This window comes from Grampus griseus, assembly GCF_964374135.1.
Source record: "Grampus griseus genome assembly, chromosome: 17".
Lineage (NCBI taxonomy): Eukaryota > Metazoa > Chordata > Mammalia > Artiodactyla > Delphinidae > Grampus > Grampus griseus.
Genome location: NC_139011.1, coordinates 59679134 through 59700035, shown reverse-complemented (window position 1 = coordinate 59700035; position 20902 = coordinate 59679134). Strand labels below are relative to the sequence as shown.

Below are 20902 nucleotides of genomic sequence, written 5' to 3'. Positions count from 1 at the left end.
CATATTTAAAATAATTATTAGTTCATCATCATGCCCCAACAAGTCTGCAAGGTTGCTTAGCAACAGAATCAGGCACCCTTAACAGGAACATGCATGGGAACAATGGTGAAAAGTGATCGAGATCTTACAAAGGCAAATTCTTTGAATTAAATCTTTGTGAAAAGACATCATGGGGAAAATGAGTTTTTTAACCTAAGAATTGTTTCCTGAGATTGATACAACATTATTTCATAGCTAAACATCAACCACTTTCCATAGATAGATAGAACAATGGAACTTTTAGTCTTTACATAATTTAGGGCACTTACAAAACATTGTTTATCAGTGTTAGCTTGAAAATGAATAATATTTCTGTGTCGTCCCATTATCTTTAAAACTGTATAGATAGATAAAGAAAGGAAGTTACTTACAAAAATAAATACTACAAATATATTTGATTAACAACATGTTCTATTTTTATGTCATACATAATTAGACTATAAAAAGTGTATTCTTTTAAATTTGAACAAGATATTATATATATATATATATACACACACACACACACACACACACACACACACACACACACACAAACATGCATTATCTATCTAATTCCCATTTCCAGTGGAAAAAAAAGAAGAAAAGAAAAAGCCTACAAAGCATTGTTGCTTTGGGACTCCTAGATTGACTAATTTTTGACTAGTTTGACTGAATGGGCTGATTTTATACTACAATACCTGTAAAGGCACTAACTTACTTCTATTAGTAAATGGAAGAAAATCCAGTACACATGGGCTCTCTTGATGCAATATGTAAACACCCAGCAAGTTCAAAGAGTAAGCTCAACACCCTGGCAGAAGATCTCAACTTTGACCCTAGTCCCATCTCTGGCTTGGACAATTCACTTAACCACCATAGACCTCATATTCCTCATCTAGAAAAGGAGGCCTCCAAGATTATTTTCAGCTCTAAAATTCCTAAAGTTCATGTCCATCAACTCTAAGTAGCATCACTCTTTTTTCTCATAGAAGAATTGTTTGTTTTACTGCATTGGTTATTTGACTACTGTCTTTATGTAAATATTAGAATTAGCAGGCTTGTTGGCCTATACATTCACATATCATGCAGAAAATTTTCAGTACTGGCTTTTTGTTTGTTTGTTTGTTTCTTCATGTCTGATTGCATGTTGCAGAGCTGATTTTTAGTTTCTGGAAGTTAAAAACATGCAGGTGCAGATATAATATGCTGTAGCCATTTATATCACCAGCCATAATGTTTTAAAACAACTGGCATTTTTGCATAGTCTTTAGAAGAGGGTTAGATGAGCACTTCTGTTTTCCTTTTCTTGAGAAGTTTTATAACAACACCAAAAGGTCATCTTTAAAATGTCTGACAAGATTAACAACAAAATCTTGGAAGACAGCCAGTCCACCAAGGAAACAAACCCAAAGGACTATTTACAGATGCAAACCTTAAATAAGCAACAGAACCCGAGAGTGGGGTGAGGAAAGGGGAGAGAAATACTTTGTAGCAAAGAAATACTTTCAAGAGATGCCTCAGGGCATTGAACTGTTGGAAACCAGTAGCAGTAAACAAACCTGGCCCCCAGCAATTGCTAAAGGGCACATTCATGAGGAAGTTGGAAGCAAGAAGTCTAAGATCATGAGTCAGAGAAGCAGAATCATGAGCTACACCCACACTGGGTTCTATATGCTATGGTTAAAACAAAGAGAAGTTGATGTAAATATTTTAATTGCAAGGAATTGAAAAAGTGGTTTTTAATCCCACTAGTTGATGCCAGGCCAGGTTTTTGATTATACATCTGAGGATGGAGCTCTATAGTCCTAAGGCTGAGTAGCAGAGAAGATGCTGTTTTCTTCCCACAAAAATACCACTTCTCCTACTATCAATTCTAAAGGGAGAGAAAGCCTTTAACAGAGGACACATTAAAGGAGAGTCACAGTTATTTAAAACCAGAAACTTAAATATGGATGTAAGAAGCAAGTAGGTTTAGGAAGAGAGCAAGTTACAGAAATTGATAAAAGCTTTGTACTTTTAGTTGAAATTTTTAAAATTATAAACAGAAATGGAGAATTCTCTGCAATTTGTATTTTATCCAGTATTCAACTAAGTGGCCTATTAGTTTAGTAGGATGAAAAGTATCTTGCTGGCAAATGTGGAAATTAATACTGAAACAAACATATAAGGCAGAGACATATTTTTGTAGCAAAGGATTTCCCCAGCTTTGTCAAGGTTGGCACCACAATCATATTATAGTTATACTTAATATAAATGTTAGATTATGAAATACATAAATGTATATTCAGGAGAAATAGTCAATAAATTGTACATAATGTACTACAGTAGTAAATGTTAGGTTCTTTTCAATGAATACTTTATAGGGTTTTTGAGATCTTTTTAAAGAGCCTAGTTTTTAAATAAATACTATTTCAAATTTGGGGAATGAGAAGTTTAAAATAAGATGAACCAGATTTCTACAATCCATTTTCTGATGCTCAAAGTGGGCAGACTACAAAATGGAGCATGGCTGAGGCCATGTGGTAATCTGTGTGTTCCTTGCACTGTTTGAATTATATTATACATCCGTAATCTGCAGGGGCACACATCACTCATAGGTTATGCTTTTTAGGCAAACTTTTACACACGAATAACAACTAATTATAATAGACCTTAGCAAAACCGTGATGTTTGCTTGTTTCATCAAGCTCCACTTTCTGAGTTTCCCCTGTGAGTCTATTTATTGCTCTGTCTTCTCTATTCCCTAATACCCTCTGCAGAACACTTATGCCCTCAAGTTCTCTTCCCTCTTTCACATCATCAAAACTTGCTTTTGGATCATTCAGGCTGAGGTAAAAATGACTACGATCTTAAAGCACAACCAGTATTTGAATTTTAATGGGAAAAAAAGATTTAAGGTAACGGGATGAGATTCAGAGATAAAGGGATGAGAGTTGAGTGCCAACCATGAGTTAGTAGGTGAGAAGACATTTTTAGGCATCAAAACTTTTCTGCATCTCTAATCATAATACTAATTCTGCAAGCTATATAGTTGGAGAGATGCAATCATATGAAAGGCTCAAGATACCAGAAAATAGAAACCAAAACTATTTCTTCTTAGTTCATAAATAGGGTGTAGGTTTACTAAAGAGGACATTAAAATTGCTCCTTGTTTCCTGAACCCAATCCATCCAGCAAGGGAAAGGAGTTGAATAATGTGGATTTGAGTTGGTTAATGGCAGGGAGAATTCAGAGTGGAATTACAGGTGTAAAATGGATATCAGGATGTTATTTGTGTGTATGTGTCCATTGTGTATGTGTATAGAAGCCATCTCTGTCATGTAGGAAAAGACATTTAAATCTTCCAGAGTTATTAATTCACTGAGAAGAAACAATAAACTTCAGCAACATTTTGTTGCTAAATTAGGTCATATTTGAGGGATGAATCAATAACAATGATTTCCTTGAAAGGTCTCTCAAGGCTATTGATTTTTTTATGGCACTGGTATGCAAGGGGGTTGTTCTGAAAAGACACAAACAGGTAATACTATCTTTCAAGAATTTTGGTAGTAGTAGTTGAGCAAAAACTACAGTATGATAGAAAGCGGTTAGTTTTCTTTGTCTCATATACAGAGTTAAAATTAAAAAGTGAAAAGACCCTACATTTTACCATTTTATATTTAACACTTATCTACATAAGTGTTAAAACAAATTGATCTTAGTACCCATTATGATTATTAAGGTACCAAAAAAAATTCACTTTGAAAATGATTCCTGAATATGGATACATTTTGTATTCAGAATCACATGGAAAAAGAAGCCTCTTAACTTCCATGGGCCAGTGTCCCATAGTTATTGATCATTATTCATGGGAAATAAATTAATTTTCTAACATTCCATCATTTGCTATTTTTTTAACAAAAGAGGGATTTTATTGTTCAGCACAGGGAAATATAGCCATCATTTTATAATAATTAAATGTAGTATAATCTATAAAAATATTGAATCACTATATTGTACACCTGAAACTAATATAATGTCATAAATCATCTATACATCAATAAAAAAAGAGGTATTTTAGTTTTCTTATCAGCTGTTCGGTTCTCTGTTAAGAAGTGAGGAAAAAAACACTGATTCTAAGGAAGTCAGATCCTTGATTTGCCTGATGATTATGATTATGAAAAAAGTGTTCTCTACAGAACAGTAGCTCTTAATCAAAAAAAGGCCGGCTCTAACGTATTCTACAAAGAAGAGTGCGCCAAGATATAGCAATCCTTTTTGATTTTTTTTGAAGTTTAAACAAATAGTGTACTCTGCATGAATTTTATCTTTCAACTAAATCATTCTACTGTGAAATTTATGATGCTATAGTACTAGTTTACGAAGAAAGTATAGTAGGCTTCACATATCTCCATATCTTATATTGATGGCATTTAAATTCTAATAGCGAACTGTTATTGTTTCATAAACTAGGAGAAAATTGCACTGATAACAAGCAGGAGAAGCTGGCGGAAACAAAAGATTTTCCACTCTTTGCTTTCTATTGTTTGTAAGCCTAATTACCCTAGTTGACCAATTAATGACAGCACATGACAAAATTTTCCTGACTGCTAATTAATTAGCTCTAATTTCACTAGTTTTGTTACTGCTGAGGCTTCCACTGATTCTATGTGTGAATGTCTTCTTACCCTACTCATCCTATTTTCCTCTTTGAACTTCCTCATATGTAGAGAACCCATTTGATTGACTTAAAAGTCAGAAGATATAATCAGAGAAAAAGCAAAAAAGAATGACTATAATGCCAATTAGTATGACTATTAATTAGAAATTATGTTTTGAGGATTTTCAGACAGAAGAGGGGTAGAAATGATAATAGTTTAGTTTTAGGAAAGCTATAGTACACAAATAGAACCCCAAATCACACCACAGATAATTTTCCAGGAATTTAATATATCTGATATACACTCAATTTGTGCCCATGAATGGTGAGCAACTAGAAGTAAAGGAGAATCACATAGTTACATTTCTGGACAAATCAGGTTATCAGAATGATGTAATAATGGCAGTTTACCTTAATCACTTCTTAGGCTTTCTTATTTACTATGCTAAATGTTAAATGAGATTTCTGAGTAAAAGCATTACAATGACTTCAGCTTTGTGGGACATGAAACACAGTGAGAACTCGGAGCAGGGAAGGAAATAAGTAAGGTAAGAAGGAAAAAGAATTGAAAGAGCTGAAAGATGTATTACTTGACTGTCAGGTGTTAGGAGAGTTTATCTGTGCTTTTTCTTAATCTTCATAATGCTCTTGTCAGAATGGTAGTAACATACCCACTTTTTTAGATGAGCAACCTTTAACTATAGGTTGCACTTGATTGTCTGCCAGTTTTTCAAGTCTGTGTTGGGGACAGTAATGTCAGAAATTTCAATCCCAGTCAAATCAAGACCTGGTAGAAACACCATTATGGAAGTGCATAGTTTTGACCCAAATTTGACCACATTAAAATGTTGTTCTTTCTTCTCCAGGATGATAGTCTATATTTCAAGAAGAATTATAATTCTTGCCCCATAACAATTTCTTTGAGTTCTTTGTGCCAACTAAAACCTTTAATTAATTTTCATATTAGCAAAGCCCTGGAATTATATGCAAAATGCTATGAATAGTTATCTACCTATCTAATTATTTTTAGCAAAAGGATGCAGAGCCGTTATCAGATTCTCAAAACTCAATCAGATTATCTAACAGTTTACATTAAATGAGGTAATGAATGCCCTTTCTGGATCCAAACATTATAATATTTTTAATCCTTACCATGGTCCCTGAAATGTCTATTATCTCTAATTATCAGTAAGGGAACTGAGGCGTAGTAAAGTCTAAGTAAGTGAGAGGTCTGGAATTCAAATCCAGGTCAGTTTCAGGCTTGAACACCACTAATTCTATAGCCTACACTGCATTCTATACTCTCACTGTAGATAATCAATAAACGTTCATTTATTTCCTTTACCCCAGTTGGGGACAAAGAACATGGGTGTGTGAAAGAAAGTACAGATTAGTTTTAATGTAAATGATATAATAATAATGCTAGTCAGCAGTTATGGAATATTCATATTGTGCTAGGAGTTGAGCATTAAGTACAGGCATTCTTTTATTTAAAATCTCATATATATAATACCTACCTTAGGAAGTAGGTAATATAAATGTGCCAAGGTGACTGAAATAACGTGGTCATGTACAGGCAATGAAACTGGAAAAGAGTTTTCTGGGCTGATTGTTGAATGTTGGCCAAGACATTAAGGGGAGAAGGGATGAGCACTGGTGGGGAGACTGAAAACTTATTCATTGTGGGGAGAAAGCACTGGTGTAAGCATCGTACTGGTTGCTTCAGAACTGTTACCCTCATAACCCAAAAACTGAGGTTTTGCTGAAAGCTGAAGGCAGATTTCTTGCAGTGTGAAAAAGAATTTACTGATATCTATTCATCTCTTCATGTTTGAACCTGACTGTTTTGCAGATTTGTTGAAATGACTCAAGTTCTCTTTCAGATCTGGACTAAATGTCTGTATCACAGCATTAGGGCCCATGGAGCAGCATTTGCAAGGCCATACTCACCTCCCCCCTTTTTAGTGTTTTGCACTCTGGAAAAGCAAACAACAGCACCAACAATATCTTATTTCCTTTTATTTATAGTTATTATTAATCTTGTCAAGAAACCCAATGTGATATATTTATGCTAAAATATAAATGAAATTTTTCCGGTTTTATTGAGGTTTAATTGATATATAATATTGTATCTGTCCAAGGTGTACAATGTGATGATTGATACATATATATAGTGTGAAATGATTACCACAATAAGTTTAGTTAACCTTAATTCACATAATTACAAATTTTATTTTTGCGATGAGAACTTTCAAGATCTACTCTCTTAGCAACTTTCAAACATAAAGTACAGTATTGTTAACTGTAGTGACCAAGCTGTACATTATATCACCATTACTCACTTATCTTATAACTAGAAGTTTTTATCTTTTGATCATCTTCACTCATTTTCCTCATCTCCAACCCCCAGCTCTGGCAACCATCATTCCATTCTTTCTATCATGAGTTCAGTATTTTAGATTTCACATATGAGATCATAAAGTATTTCTCTTTCTCTGTCTGACATTTCATTTAGCATAATGCCCCCCAAATCCACCCATGTGGTCACAAATAGCCAGATTTCCTTCTTTATCATGGCTGAATAATAGTAGGTTGTATGCACCCCATTTTCTTCATCCATTCATCCACAAAAAAACACTGAGGTTGTTTCCATGTCTTGGCTACTGTATTGGGTTGGCCAGAAAGTTCATACAGTTAATGAATACACTGTTCAATAAAACTTGGTGAAAATGAAAAATGTGTCTTTTATTTTTACTTAAAATAAATCTTTGACAAAGCCAGCTAGGCATCCCTTTGAGTAATGACTTATATCACATTGAAATATTTTAAACATATGAACAGTAATAGCTTAAATGACAAATGTTACTAATATTGGCACAATTTATCAAGGAGAATATGTTAGAATATGTTAAAATGCAGATGGTCAGTGAAAGAACAAATGTAACTTTTAACTAAATATTGTCTTGAACATGATAACAGGTTTCATCCATTTCAAGAAAGCAGAATATTTGCAGATCACTTAACATTTACTAGGTATGATCTCAATCCAGAAGGATATATTTCACTTACATGTGTCATTTAATTTAACCACATCCCTCTGTAATAGATAGTGTTATCCCTATTTGCACATAGGAAACAGGCTCAGAAAGATTAAGAATGTTACCTAATTCTAGTAAGTAGCCAAACCTAAACTGATCTAATTCCAGGGCAAAGCTCTTTCTGACACATCAGTGTGGGTCTTTATCTCTTTGAGAATTGTTGAACATTAAAAGCCTTCTTCCAGGTAAATGCATAAAGAAACAACATGAGCAATGACATAACAATACAAGTCTCACTAAATAATTGGTGTGTTTGGCCTTGCTTTTGCTGATAGATCTTTTGCAAAATTGCTTTTCTCTGAGATAGTGGACTTTAACTATTTCCTTTGAAGACTTTCTTAAATTATACCTATCAGAAAGCTGCTTTGCTTTAAGGCTAAAGAAAAATGAAAGCTTACTTAACTACACTTAGGTGCCAGGGTCATACTATGAACTCTACACCTGCCAGGATTCACGCTAAGATAGGGTGGCTCCACAAACTGTCCATAGTTCTGTGATTTCTTTCTGATATTTTGAAGTAGAAATAATTTAATAACTATTCACAAAAGAGAGAAACACTGTTTCTTGGTCCTCAATATCATACTGCTGTAGGCTAATTCTTTCTCTCTTCTGTTGCCCCTTAGTAAAGAGAGTGTGTTTTGGGGACCCTCCTTCACGATCTTCTCCATTCCAAGAGCATCTTACATAAATCCAGGACTTCTCAAGCAGCTGGTTTTGCCAGATGGTCTTAGGGTTGGTTGTGCCCATATATGTATAATCCTGAACTTCTCAAGTAAGGTCCTTATAGAGCATAATGGCTAAGAGAATTGGTGCTGATACCAGACCTGAGCCCAAATACTGCCTATGCCCTTAACTAGCTGTGTAACCTTGGAGAAGTAACTTAAGCCCCTTAAAAGGATCAGATTTCTCACCCGGAAAATGATGTAATAAATGCATCTACCCCATATGGTTAGTGTGTAAATTAATGTAACTTGAGATGGTGCATGTTAAGCATTAGCACAGTGCCTGTCTCTTATTAGTAATACCTGCTTTTATTATTAATTATTCTCTTTATATTCCCAGTTCCAGCTAGGTGCCTAACATATAATAGTTGTTCAGCAAATATTTACTGGATTGAACCAGCTCTGAAATTTAAGCATTGGGTCAACAGCAGTCACCCCACCATCATTTCTCCCACAGAAAGGGAGAATAGATGGAAGCCAGCCATCATACTTTCTTTTCTTATTCTAAACTTCCCATCCAACCCCAGCAATAAAAAACTCTTCCTGAACCCCAACAATTTCGAGAATTTTTCAAATCACACTATTTGAAAATAGTTGGGTTTCCCTAATCTAATATGTCCCAGGACCCCAAGGTCACCAAGTTTATATTAATGAAGTTTAGTTAAGATAAATGATTACAGTTAGTAAACCAACTGCTTATGAGCTCATTGGGCTTTTTAAAATTTACTATCTGCACTTCATAGAGACACAAGTATTTTGCTTTTGTAGGACACTCAACAGTCAAAGTAGTCTTTTAAAAAGCACAAATCAGATGCTATTATTGCACTGCTTCTAACCTCTAAAGGCTATCTGTTGTAAAGAGATTAAATTTTCAACTACTTAGCCAGGCTCACAGGGACCATGTGCGCTGGTCACTTACTGCATCTTTCCCTGACCTTCATGGGGTTCGAGGCACAGTTGTCTTTTTCAGTCCTTCAGATGCAACAAGCTCTACTTCTTGCTCTCCCAGCTTTAGATTGGCTAATCCTTCTACCCAGACCAATTTCCCTCTGATCATTAAGGTCTCGGTTCAAACGCCACCACTACTATCTTGACCAAAGAGATCTGCCTCCTCAGTGCCTCTCCATCCCATTGTCCAGTCGTATTTCTGTCACTGTACAAAATTTATTTACATGTTTACTCTGTCTTCCTCCACCACTGGACATTTGCTTAAGAGCAAGGACTTTGTAATTTTTTGCTCACCACTGAATCTTCCAAGGCTTGCAGCAGACACTGGCACATAGAAGGTGTGTAGGAAATGTGTGTCTAATAAATGAATAAATATGTGAATGAAAAAAAAAACTGAAACAGTAACACAAGAATATTTTTCTTTCAAAAGAATAATGAAAAATAATTTCATTCAATAAGAGTCATTCTTAGTTACTGATACATGACTTAGTAGATCCCATTCAGTTTAAAATGTTCCATTTTTTTCTGATACTTCACAAGTCATTAATTAAATGTTGCTCACTTTTAAGGCCAATCTGTGAGACATTATTTAACTTGTCTACTCTAAATTTCCAGCATTAACTCAGGCGGGGCTTCACCAAGTACTGATCATGTGACCTTGGCCTCTCATTGCCTCAGTTTTCTCATTTGTAACATGGGTATAATAATAGGCTTATTTCATAGGCCTATGAGGAGGAAAACCTTATATATATGTGTGTGTGTGTGTGTGTGTGTGTGTGTGTGTGTGTGTGTGTGTCTATATATATGTATTTAAACAGTGTCTTAGAATAGTGTCTGGCACATGATAAGCATTATAGAAGTATTGACTGCTGCTACTAGTACTGTTATTATGAGAACTAACTGTTGAGAATAATCCTTCATATAGTGGTATATTCCACTGAAGATAAAGGAAACTAATAGAATATTAGAAATCAGATTAAACACAGAAAGCCAGTAAAATATACCAGGACAGAAGATGATGGGAGTGTGAAAGCATAAAGGAAAAAAAACGGTTTTTGTTTTTGTTTTTCTTTCTTAATGAAGGAAAGAGCCTAGAAATAGGACAAAAACTATTCATTGGCTATACTGACATGGAGATCGCTGGTGACCTTCATAAGTAAAATTTCAGGACAGTGGGCAAAGAAATTACGGTGAGAGAAGTCAGATGGATGTAAATTATAGAGTAAATGGGACGTGAGGAAATAGAAATATATGAAGATAACAATTTTGAAAAGTTTAGACATGAATTGGCTAAAGAATATATGCAGGGATTAGGGGAGGAGGGAGGCTTTCATGTTACATGTATAGTTTTTAACACTAAGTTGGAGTTACTAGTCTAGAATGAGGTTGAATTTTGGCAAGAATCATTCATAAGGAGTAGATGGGTTGTAGAAAATGCAGTGCTGTGAAGTACTTGAGAAGATGAGAGAAAATGAAATGCTATCTGTAGTGCACATGGCCTTTTAACTTTAACTCCTGTAGTAAAAGGGAATACAAAGATCAATGCAAATGCTAATGAATTAATGGATTTGGCAGTGGACTGTTTACTGACTTCTATGTTCTTAATGAGTTATGAAGCACCTCACCAGCTCAGAGTGAAGGAAGTAGAGAGGATGGAGGAAAATTTGAGGAGGGTAGGTAAAGCTTCTAAGAAAATAGTCCTTAAGGAGAATTAGAAAGAACTTACTGTAAGTCAGAGCAATATTTCCAGTCTTGAAAATCCATTTGAAGTTGGTGATTATTAATTTATTGGAATACCAATTTGCCCTGCCACATGATTTTTCTCCAGCTACCTGGGTATAAGCTACACAGAGGCAGAACAGAGTGAGAGATAACAATCGAGGGAAAATACAATTAGTATTTTTTTTACCTTTTTCCACTTCCCCGCTCCAACTCTGGGGAGCCTTCATGGACATGGCTGCCCTCCCAGCCTCCAGCAGCACTCTGTTATCAAAGAATTCAAAGAAATGGAATATAGGTTTCCAACTTATTAATTTAGCAAAAGCAAAAATTATATATAATGTCTTCTGTTGGCAAAGATTTTTGCAATATAATTTGGTTCCATCTTTTGACAAGTAATTCGGCAATGTCTAGCAAGACATTTTACACATTAATTCTACTTCTACTTCTGGAAGCTTATGCCGATAAATAATTTATAATCCAGAAAATTATTATATAAAGATGCTCATTGTCATGTCATTTGTAATAACAAAAAATTGGAAACACCTTTAATTGTTAACAATAAGAAAACAGTTTAGGAAATTATATCCACTTAATAGAAAATTACACAGTTACTATATTATAATTACAAGATGATGGAGCAAAATAGAATAATGCTTGATAAAGAAAGAACGAAGAAAGCTGACCTAAAACTGTGTCTTCCTTATGACAGTAATTATGTAAACATATAAATATTTATTAAAACTTAAAACCAAAATAAAGTTTTAAAAGCTCTGTACCAGTAATGGGGATTTTACGTTTGTTTCAAAATATTTTTTAACATAACTCTTAAATTTTGTTTTTTCTACTCCTTTTCTTAAGAATTTCTTATTATTAACCTCATTTTTCATTTCATAGTTTCAAATAAAGTCAGCAATTTTATCATCAGAGAAGATTAGACTTATTTGACAGTTCATAATTCCAAGTTATTTGGTATAAAAAGACCACATACACTTGTAGGTTCTTTCAAAATAAAATTTCGAGAATTTTATTTTTTTGCTTAGTCTTTCTTAGTATGGAGATTAAGCAAACTACCTAAAATTGCTAGCCATTCTTTTTTCATTTTTCTCATTTTATTCATTTATCTTGCCCTTCACAGAAATGATAACAAATGAGTCTGCAGCTGCATCTTCCAATTTCTTAAATCCTCTATTTTCCACATTATGAAATCATACTAATATGAATGCTTCCAGTATTTTCAGAGCTCTTTAGTTATTATACTTTAGCATTCTGTATGAAGTATCTTATGTAAGTGTAAAATTTAGACTCAACTTCTGGAAGCTTTTGATTTCTTAGTTCAAAAGTGAGAGATCCTTAGTTCAGCCATATGATTAACAATTACTTGTATAGTAAGAAGCTCCTAATTTATTGTTTTATGGATACCTGGCAGTTTTCTTGCCATTTCTCAGAAGTTCTCTATTAAACACATTCTCTCTCTCTCTCTCTCTCTCTCTCTCTTTCTCTCTCTCTCTCTCACATACACACACACGCACACACACACACACACACATTGTGATTGAAAGCACAGACTTTGGCATTATGAAGTCTAAGGTTCAATTTCCAGTTCTGTAGTTTCTGGGCCACTTCACTTTAGGCAAGTAATCTAATGTCTCTGAACCTTGTCATTTTCATCTGTAAAATGGAGATTACAATTATATCAGACAATCCTCAAAACATCCGTAATGATTTTAGAGTTTCAGAGTCAGGTACAAGCAGGCACTCAGTAAATGGCTAGTGCTTTTATTACTTTATTATTATTTAGGTCTTGGTTTTCCTTGAGTCTGTGAGTCTCCATAATGAAATGTAATTTCCAGTAGATTGAGTAACACCTGTTTTCACCAAAAATTTTAACTGAGTTCATTACTTTCTGTGCAACCAGATTAGTTTTCTACCTTTTTCTCTGTGCCGTATGTAGGTGTTCAATAGATTTATTTAATAAATGTATGAATGCGTAGATGATTTTTTAAATGCTTCTTTTTGAGAAGGTAGAACAAATGTGACACAGTAGAACAGATAAGAAAATAGTCCATGGAAAAAATGGCAAAGTCACATATGTGCCCAGGGCCAGCCTAAGAAGAATTGCTTTTTATTTTTAAGGAAAAATGTGTTGAATAGCTTATTTTAATTATTTTTAAAAGTTAAGTACAGGATGGGCTTCCCTGGTGGCACAGTGGTTGAGAGTCCGCCTGCCGATGCAGGGGACACAGGGAAGATCCCACATGCCGCGGAGCGGCTGGGCCCGTGAGCCATGGCCGCTGAGCCTGCGCGTCCGGAACCTGTGCTCCGCAACGGCAGAGGTCACAACAGTGAGAGGCCCGCGTACCGCAAAAAAAAAAAAAAAAAAAAAAAAAAAAAAATTAAGTACAGGGACTTCCCTGGCGGTCCAGTGGTTAAGACTTCGCCTTCCAATGCAGGGGGTGTGAGTTCAATCCCTAGTCGGGGAGCCATGGTCCCACATGCCTCGCAGCCAAAAAAATCAAAACATAAAACAGAAGCAGTATTGTAACAAATTCAATAAAGACTTTAAGAAGTGGTCCACATCAAAAAAAAAGTTAAGTACAAAAATTTGCTGATGATTTACATATTTAGCACCAATAAAATAATGTGAGATTAGCTGTACTAAAACAGAATGTTGAGTTACATTCACATTAAGTGACATTATATAGTCTAAATTTATGGAAAACTTCTGAGATGGCTGATAAAAAGTAAGGTGGTGAGTGACCTTTGAGCAGAAAAAGACAGAAAGAGAAGTGGCCTCTTCTACATTCTATTGTGCCTCTAAGTAAAATGCTTGGTAATCTAGCTACAAAGCTATATGTCATTTGGCTTTAGGCACCTACTGTGATTTACCTTGTGAAGATCAGATTTTGCCATGGAGAGGATTTGTAAAAGTATCACACATTCCAGTACCATTGGCAACCACAGCTACCAAAAACTCCAATTTAAATTGATGAACCTAATATCAGATGATAGTACCATTTCCTTGTGGGTGTTTTGGGAAAAGGTGGGTAGGAAATGTATAAAAGTGAATACTTTATTGACTGAAATAACAATTCATCATTTTGAAAACATAAAATACATTAAAGTTGTTACAGCATCATGCATTAATATTTCACTGTACTTTAGACATGGCCTACAATCAATGTTTTCTGCCCTTTGAAACAGAATCATGCTTGTGGTATGCATTAATCATATAAAAGATTAAACACTGAAAAGAAATTCAGCCTTTAAAGATGATTTCCTTTGATTTATTCCGTGGGTTCTTCCAAAAAGTTACACCAAGAATTATTGCTTGTTAAATTGGAGTTACAAATTCTTTCAGAGTTACTTAGTATTTCCTTTAATGTCAGTATCAAGGAAGGTAAAGCAAATTTACATATTTATTAGGAAATACAGGCACATGATCATAAAACAAGAAAACACAACGTTTTTATAGACTTTATTTTTTAGAACTGTTACAGAAAAATTGAGAAGATAGTATAAAGTGTTTCCATATACACTATACCCATTTCCCTCTATGATGATCAACTTATATTAGTATGTTACATTGTTACATTCAATGAACAAATATTGATACATTATCATTTACTATAGTCCATACCTTAGTCCAGTTCCTTAGTTTTTACCTAATGTCCTTTTTCTATTCCAGGATTTCATCCAAAACATCACATTACATTTAGTTGCCATGTTTCCTTAGGCTCCTCTTGGGTTTGATAGCTCCTCAGATTTTCCTTGGATGACCTTGACAATTTTGAGTAGTTAGGTTTTTGTAGGATGCCCACTACTAGAATTTGTTTGATGCATTTTTCATGATAATATTGGGATTATGTGTTTTGGGGAGGAAGACCACAGAGTAGAAGGGTTATTTTATCAGATCACATCAAGTGTACAAAGTATCAATATGCATTATAAATGCTGAGGTCGACCTTGATCACCAGGCTGAGGTAGTGTTTTTCAGGTTTCTCCATTGCAAAGTTACTGTTTTCCCTTTTCCATATTGTACTTTTTGGAAGGAAGTCAATATGCTCAGCCCACAGCTAAGGAATAGGGAGTTATGCTTAAGATGGAGTACTACATAAACTATTTGGAATTCTTTTGCACTGGAGATCTATCTATTCTCCTGCATTTACTTATGTATCCAATTATTTATTTATATCAGAAGAACTCATGGATTTTTATTTTATACTTTGGGTTATAATCTAATTCTACGTTAGTTGCTTTGTTCCTCAAATTGCTCTAGTCCTGACCCTTGTGAACTCTTTTCAGTTCAGTGGCTCATGTGCCACTCTGAGGTATCCCCATCCTATATATTTTTTTGGAACTTCCTAACTTTCTGACACTATAAGATGGTCTTGTATATAAATCTTGTATATTTACTGCCCCAGTCCTAGAATCAGCTATTTCTTCAAGGATAACTAGGTCTTTTCAGTGGAGAACAGTATTAGACAGCAGGATCTGGGTGTGGGGTCTGCTAATTGCTGCCCGGATGTCATTGCTTCTAGATCTTCTCAGCTGACAGGGCAAAGAGATAATATGTGTGTACATTACCCATGTATATGCACACATCTATAAGTATCTCTCTACATAACATGTGTATTAAGGTAATATGAAGCAATATTAAGCTAAACATGAATGTATGTTGATGTTTCCAACTTTAATCTGTTACCACATAGATCATCTTAGCCTCATCTCTTGCTTATCTTTAAATTTCAACTCCAGCAAAACACTTGACTTTTAGAAGTGTGAAAATCAAATTGTAGCAACTTTGGGAAGCCACATCATCTAGCAGAATAATTCTTAAAGGGCAAGGTGTATATCATCAAATTTTAATTTACAGTCAGCAGTACTTTGTAACATCAATAGGCCTCCAGACTTCTGCTTCCAAGAAGATGAAGTAGCCCATTTCTCCCAGGTTCCCCCACTTAAAACTAAAACCCTGAACATAACAACAAACAAACATAGGAAGACACTGAAAGGTGGAAATGAGAAGGCAGACTTAACTAGGGACTTTGGGACTTGAGGAATAACATGGTGATGAGTCCCCTGTGTTTCCTGTTGCTTCCCATACATCCTGGAGAAGGTATTACAGGAACCCCCAATCAATAACCACCAACAGAACAACAGACAAAAAAGCTTCAAAAAAACCCCCGTTCCCCCTAGCCAAAGTATGAGGAAAGGGGATGCTAAAGACAGAAAACCATTTGGGCAATAATATACACTCTACTCGAGCCAAGTGCCAGTTGGAATATTGCACCCATCCCCTATGTCCTGTGGTTTCAGTTGGGCCAAGCTAGGATTTGATCTTCCACACTACCCCACTCCTGCCCTCCAGAAGAGGCAGCGCTCTGATTCCCCACCAGGGCTGTTTCATTGTGGTCCAGTGGTGAGCTGAGCCTCCACCCCTTTGCATTAGCAAAGAGACTTTCAAAGGTGGTGCCTGACAGGCTAGTTAACACTGGGCTGCCCTCACACAGTCATGGGGTCCAATGGTGGGACTTAGCCTCCGTCTCTCCCTGACATCAGTAAGAATAGGATGTTACAGGTTGGAGGGAGTAGGCACCCCACTAACCCCCAACACATGGTGTCAGTGAGACCCAATGGGATGCTGAATCCCCATAACCGTCCTGAGGCAGTAAGACAGAATGAGATGGCACAAGCAGGGCTAGTTGGCAGTTCTCTTCCTCTTCCCCTGGTGTCAGTGGGGCCAGCAGGTAGCTGACCCTCTACCCACACCCGGCATCAACAAGAAGGAATGAAGTGGGAGGAAGGACAGCAAACACTTCACTTCTCCCCTCCCCTGGTGTCAAAAAATCTACTGGGGAGATGAACTTCCACTCCTACTAAAAGGCAACACAATGATATTAATGTTCCCACTTTTGGGGGTAGGTGTCAGAAGGGCTAATAGGATAGCTGAACTTCTACTTGATCTGTCTGCAGTGAGACAATGTAAGTGCCCACTTTTGCTGGGGTATTGTCAGTAGGACCCAATGGAAATCTGTACGTAACCCCCCAGTCCTCATACTACACCTCAAATAGGATGACTTCCTTCTAAAAAGTAATAATACAATTAAATGGGATACAGAGTCATATAATAACTCACAATGTTTAGAATACAATTGAAAAATACTCATGACACAAAGAACCAGGAAATCACAAAATAAATGAGAAAAGACAATAAACATACACCAACACTGAGATAAAACATCTATTGAAATTATCAGACAAGGATTTTAAATAGGCTGTCACATAAATGCTTCAATTAGCAATTATGTGTTCCTTGACAGAAATGGGAAAAAATAGAAAATGTAAACAAAGAACTAGAAGTTATAAGAATAAAAACAAATGAGAACAGTAGAACTGAAAAATACAACAATCAAAAAACTTTGCTCAAGAGTAGAGTGGAGATTACAAAGCATAGAATCATGAACTTAGAAGAGATCAGTACAATGTACCAAATGTACAGAGAAAAATAGACTGAGGGGTAGAGATGGGAGAAAGAACAGGATCTCAAGAACCTGTAAACAGTAGCAAAAGCACTAACATTCATATCATCAAAGTTCCAGAATGAAAAAAGAGAGCACGTAGGACTGACAAAGTATTCAAAGAAATAATGACTAAAAAGTTCCCAATTTTTTAGAAGACATAAACACAAATTCAAGATTCTGAACAAACCCAAAGAGGAAAAACAGAAAGATAATCCTTGCCAAGACATGTCATAATTAAACTTCTGAAAAGTAGAGACAAAAAAAAAATCTCGAAAGTGGACAGGCAGAAACAATGCATCACTTATTGAGAAACACCAATTCCAATGACAGCATATTTCTTGTCTAAAACTATGGAGTCAGAAACATTGACATAACATTTTTCAAGTACTTAAAGAAAAGAACTCTCAGCCACAAATTCACACTTTTTATATCCACTTTCATGTTTGACTTATATTAATGGACTACTAACTCATCTTTCTATATCCAGGACTGCCATCACGCTTCTCCAGAAATCTAGTCACAGTATTTCCAGGATGATCTTTCTGAGGATGAAACAATTTTTTCTTATAAAAATACCTGATGTGTTATGAAACTTTTCTCTCTTCTAAGTTACCAGTTAAAATCCTTCAATGGATTCCCATCTTTCTTGGAGTAAAATCTCACATCCAAACTCTCTTTGTCCTTTTGGGCTGCTGTAAGATTATCCTGCAGGTTGGGTGGCTCATAAACAACAGGAATTTTTGTTTTTTTTCTCACGGTTCCAGAGGCTGCAAGTTCAAGAATAGGGTGCCAGTATGGTCAGATGAGGGCCCTCTTCTGAGTCACAGACTTCTCATTGTATCCTCACATGGCAGAAGAGGTTAGGGAGCTCTGTGGGGTCTCTTTTATAAGAGCACTAATACCATAATCACTTCCCAAAGGCCCCACCTACTAATACCATCAGCTACGGAAATTAAGATTTCAACGTATGAATTTGGAGGGGAACACAAAGACTAGACCATAGCACTTACTATACATACATGGACCATTCATGATATGGCTTCTACCACCCTCTCCATTGTCTTCTTTACTTACACTCCAGTGAGCTTTTTTTTTTTTTTTTTTTTTTTTTTTTTTTTGCGGTACGCGGGCCTCTCACTGTTGTGTCCTCTCCCGTTGCGGAGCACAGGCTCCGGACGCGCAGGCTCAGCGGCCATGGCTCACGGGCCCAGCCGCTCCGCGGCATGTGGGATCTTCCCGGACCGGGGCAGGAACCCGTGTCCCCTGCATCGGCAGGTGGGCTCTCAACCACTGCGCCACCAGGGAAGCCTTAGTGAGCATTTCTTATACTGATTATGAATGGAACTCCTTTCTGGACTGATCCTTAACCATTCATTTTCCGGCAACCATGAATGTATCTTCTCTTTTCCTCAAAAATTCACCCCTCCATCATGTTACATATCCATTTCAATTGCCTTCTACAGGAAACCCTACTGATATCCCCCATATACTGCTGTCCACAGCATGAATTAAGGTCTTACCGTGTCTTCCTATAGCACTCTGTAATAATTTTTACGGTAACTATGGATTTTCTTATTTCATTGTCACAATACATTGAATTCTAGGTGGCACGATAATGATTTTAGTAACAGTAACACTGGTGCCTAGTTTAACCCATGGCATACTTTAGGTGTTCAATAAATGTTTGTTGAATGAGTGAATGAATGAATGGTTAATTTGAAATCTTAATCATGTTACTTTTCAAAAATCTGTTAAAAGATACCCACGGTTTTCCAGAAGATTAGGGACTTAGGATCTTAAACTTGATTTAATAGAGGAAATTTTTACTCATACATCATGCTTAAATACCTCAAAGTAAAACCATTAACCCAGGAATTTAAGGTTATCCATTTGGACTTGCAAGCCAATAATTAATATCTCCTGCCCCGACTGTATTAGATGGTTTCAATGCTCCCCTCATATCTCCCCAGCACTCATCATTCCAGTATATGCTGATAGAATCATGCTACCACCTGCAATTATCCACTTTAGGGCAGGCCAGAAGTGTACAGGAGTTAATGTATCTGGGTGTAGCTTTCAACCAAGGATGGAGGGGACTGGAAGATAAGTACTTCAAGTTTCTCACCGATTCTTGGGATAACTCTGAGACATGTTCTATAGAGTTTCACAGAACTCCCCTGAAGTACTGGCAGCAGTTCCCTGCAGGAGTAATTTATTTAGTAATGCACCTCTGTTGGCTTCCTTCCATGCCTCCATTCTCAATTCCTACTCCACTTCTGAGTTTTCTGGAAGCACCTCCCAGATGAACAGTTTGCATTCAAATTATTGCCTCAGTTCTGCTTCTAGGGGAATTCAATTGATAGCCTCCTAATAATCCAATGCTCCTTACAGAGCTGTCACTGGTACAAGTACCAAGGCACGGCACATTACGTATCACTCCTCCTAAATCCTAATATTTTTAAACAGATAGGAAAGAGCATGACCTTGAAGAGAAAAAGAGTTTATGTGAGAATGGCCAATGGATAAAGGGAAGGAGAGACAGTGCCATTTGTTTTCCATTCATGATAGTGTGAAATTTATGGGCAGATGGTCTAACAGGTGTGACTATAATTTGAGGAGCCTGCTCCCTTGGTTACAGAAGACTGCTATTGTTATTATTATGGAACCACAACCTCATGACTTTATTGCTTCACTTGATGTAGCCTTTTCTTGTACCCTTAAATCTTTCTATATCACTGAATTGCAGCCAATAGGTTTATTTTCTCCCTATGGCTCATCACAAAAAAAGACACACATGTGCGCGCACACACACACACACACACACACACACACACACACAGAGTTTTGTGTATGCCAGTGCTAGAAAAGACAAGCTCATGGTGCATGTATGCAATGGATATTGTACATTACAGGTCTCTGTGAAATAGTCTTCTACAGGTTCCTATGTTTATTTTATGAATAATTAACTTTAGTAAAGTTAATTTCCTGAAGATTTTGATGAAGACTGAAGAAAGGAAGTAAATTTTAAAGAAAAAGACTTAGAAACTTGCCCTTTTTGCCCTCTCTTTGTGTCTTAATGAACAAAGGATTACTGGGCCTTTTTTGAAGTCTTTGCTTGAGTTGAAGACACAAAATGCAACCTGTACTCTTATCATAATATGTTCAGTTTATGAGTACACAAACTTATAAACTGTGAACTTCCCTAAAGTTATTATACCATTTAGAAGATGT

At 36.0% G+C, this 20902-nt stretch overlaps 1 protein-coding gene across 2 annotated transcripts in view; it reads left to right on the top strand.

Annotated features, from left to right (window-relative positions):
- PKIA (cAMP-dependent protein kinase inhibitor alpha) overlaps positions 1-20902 on the top strand; it is a 94847-nt gene that overhangs the window by 41449 nt on the left and 32496 nt on the right. The window lies entirely within an intron of this gene.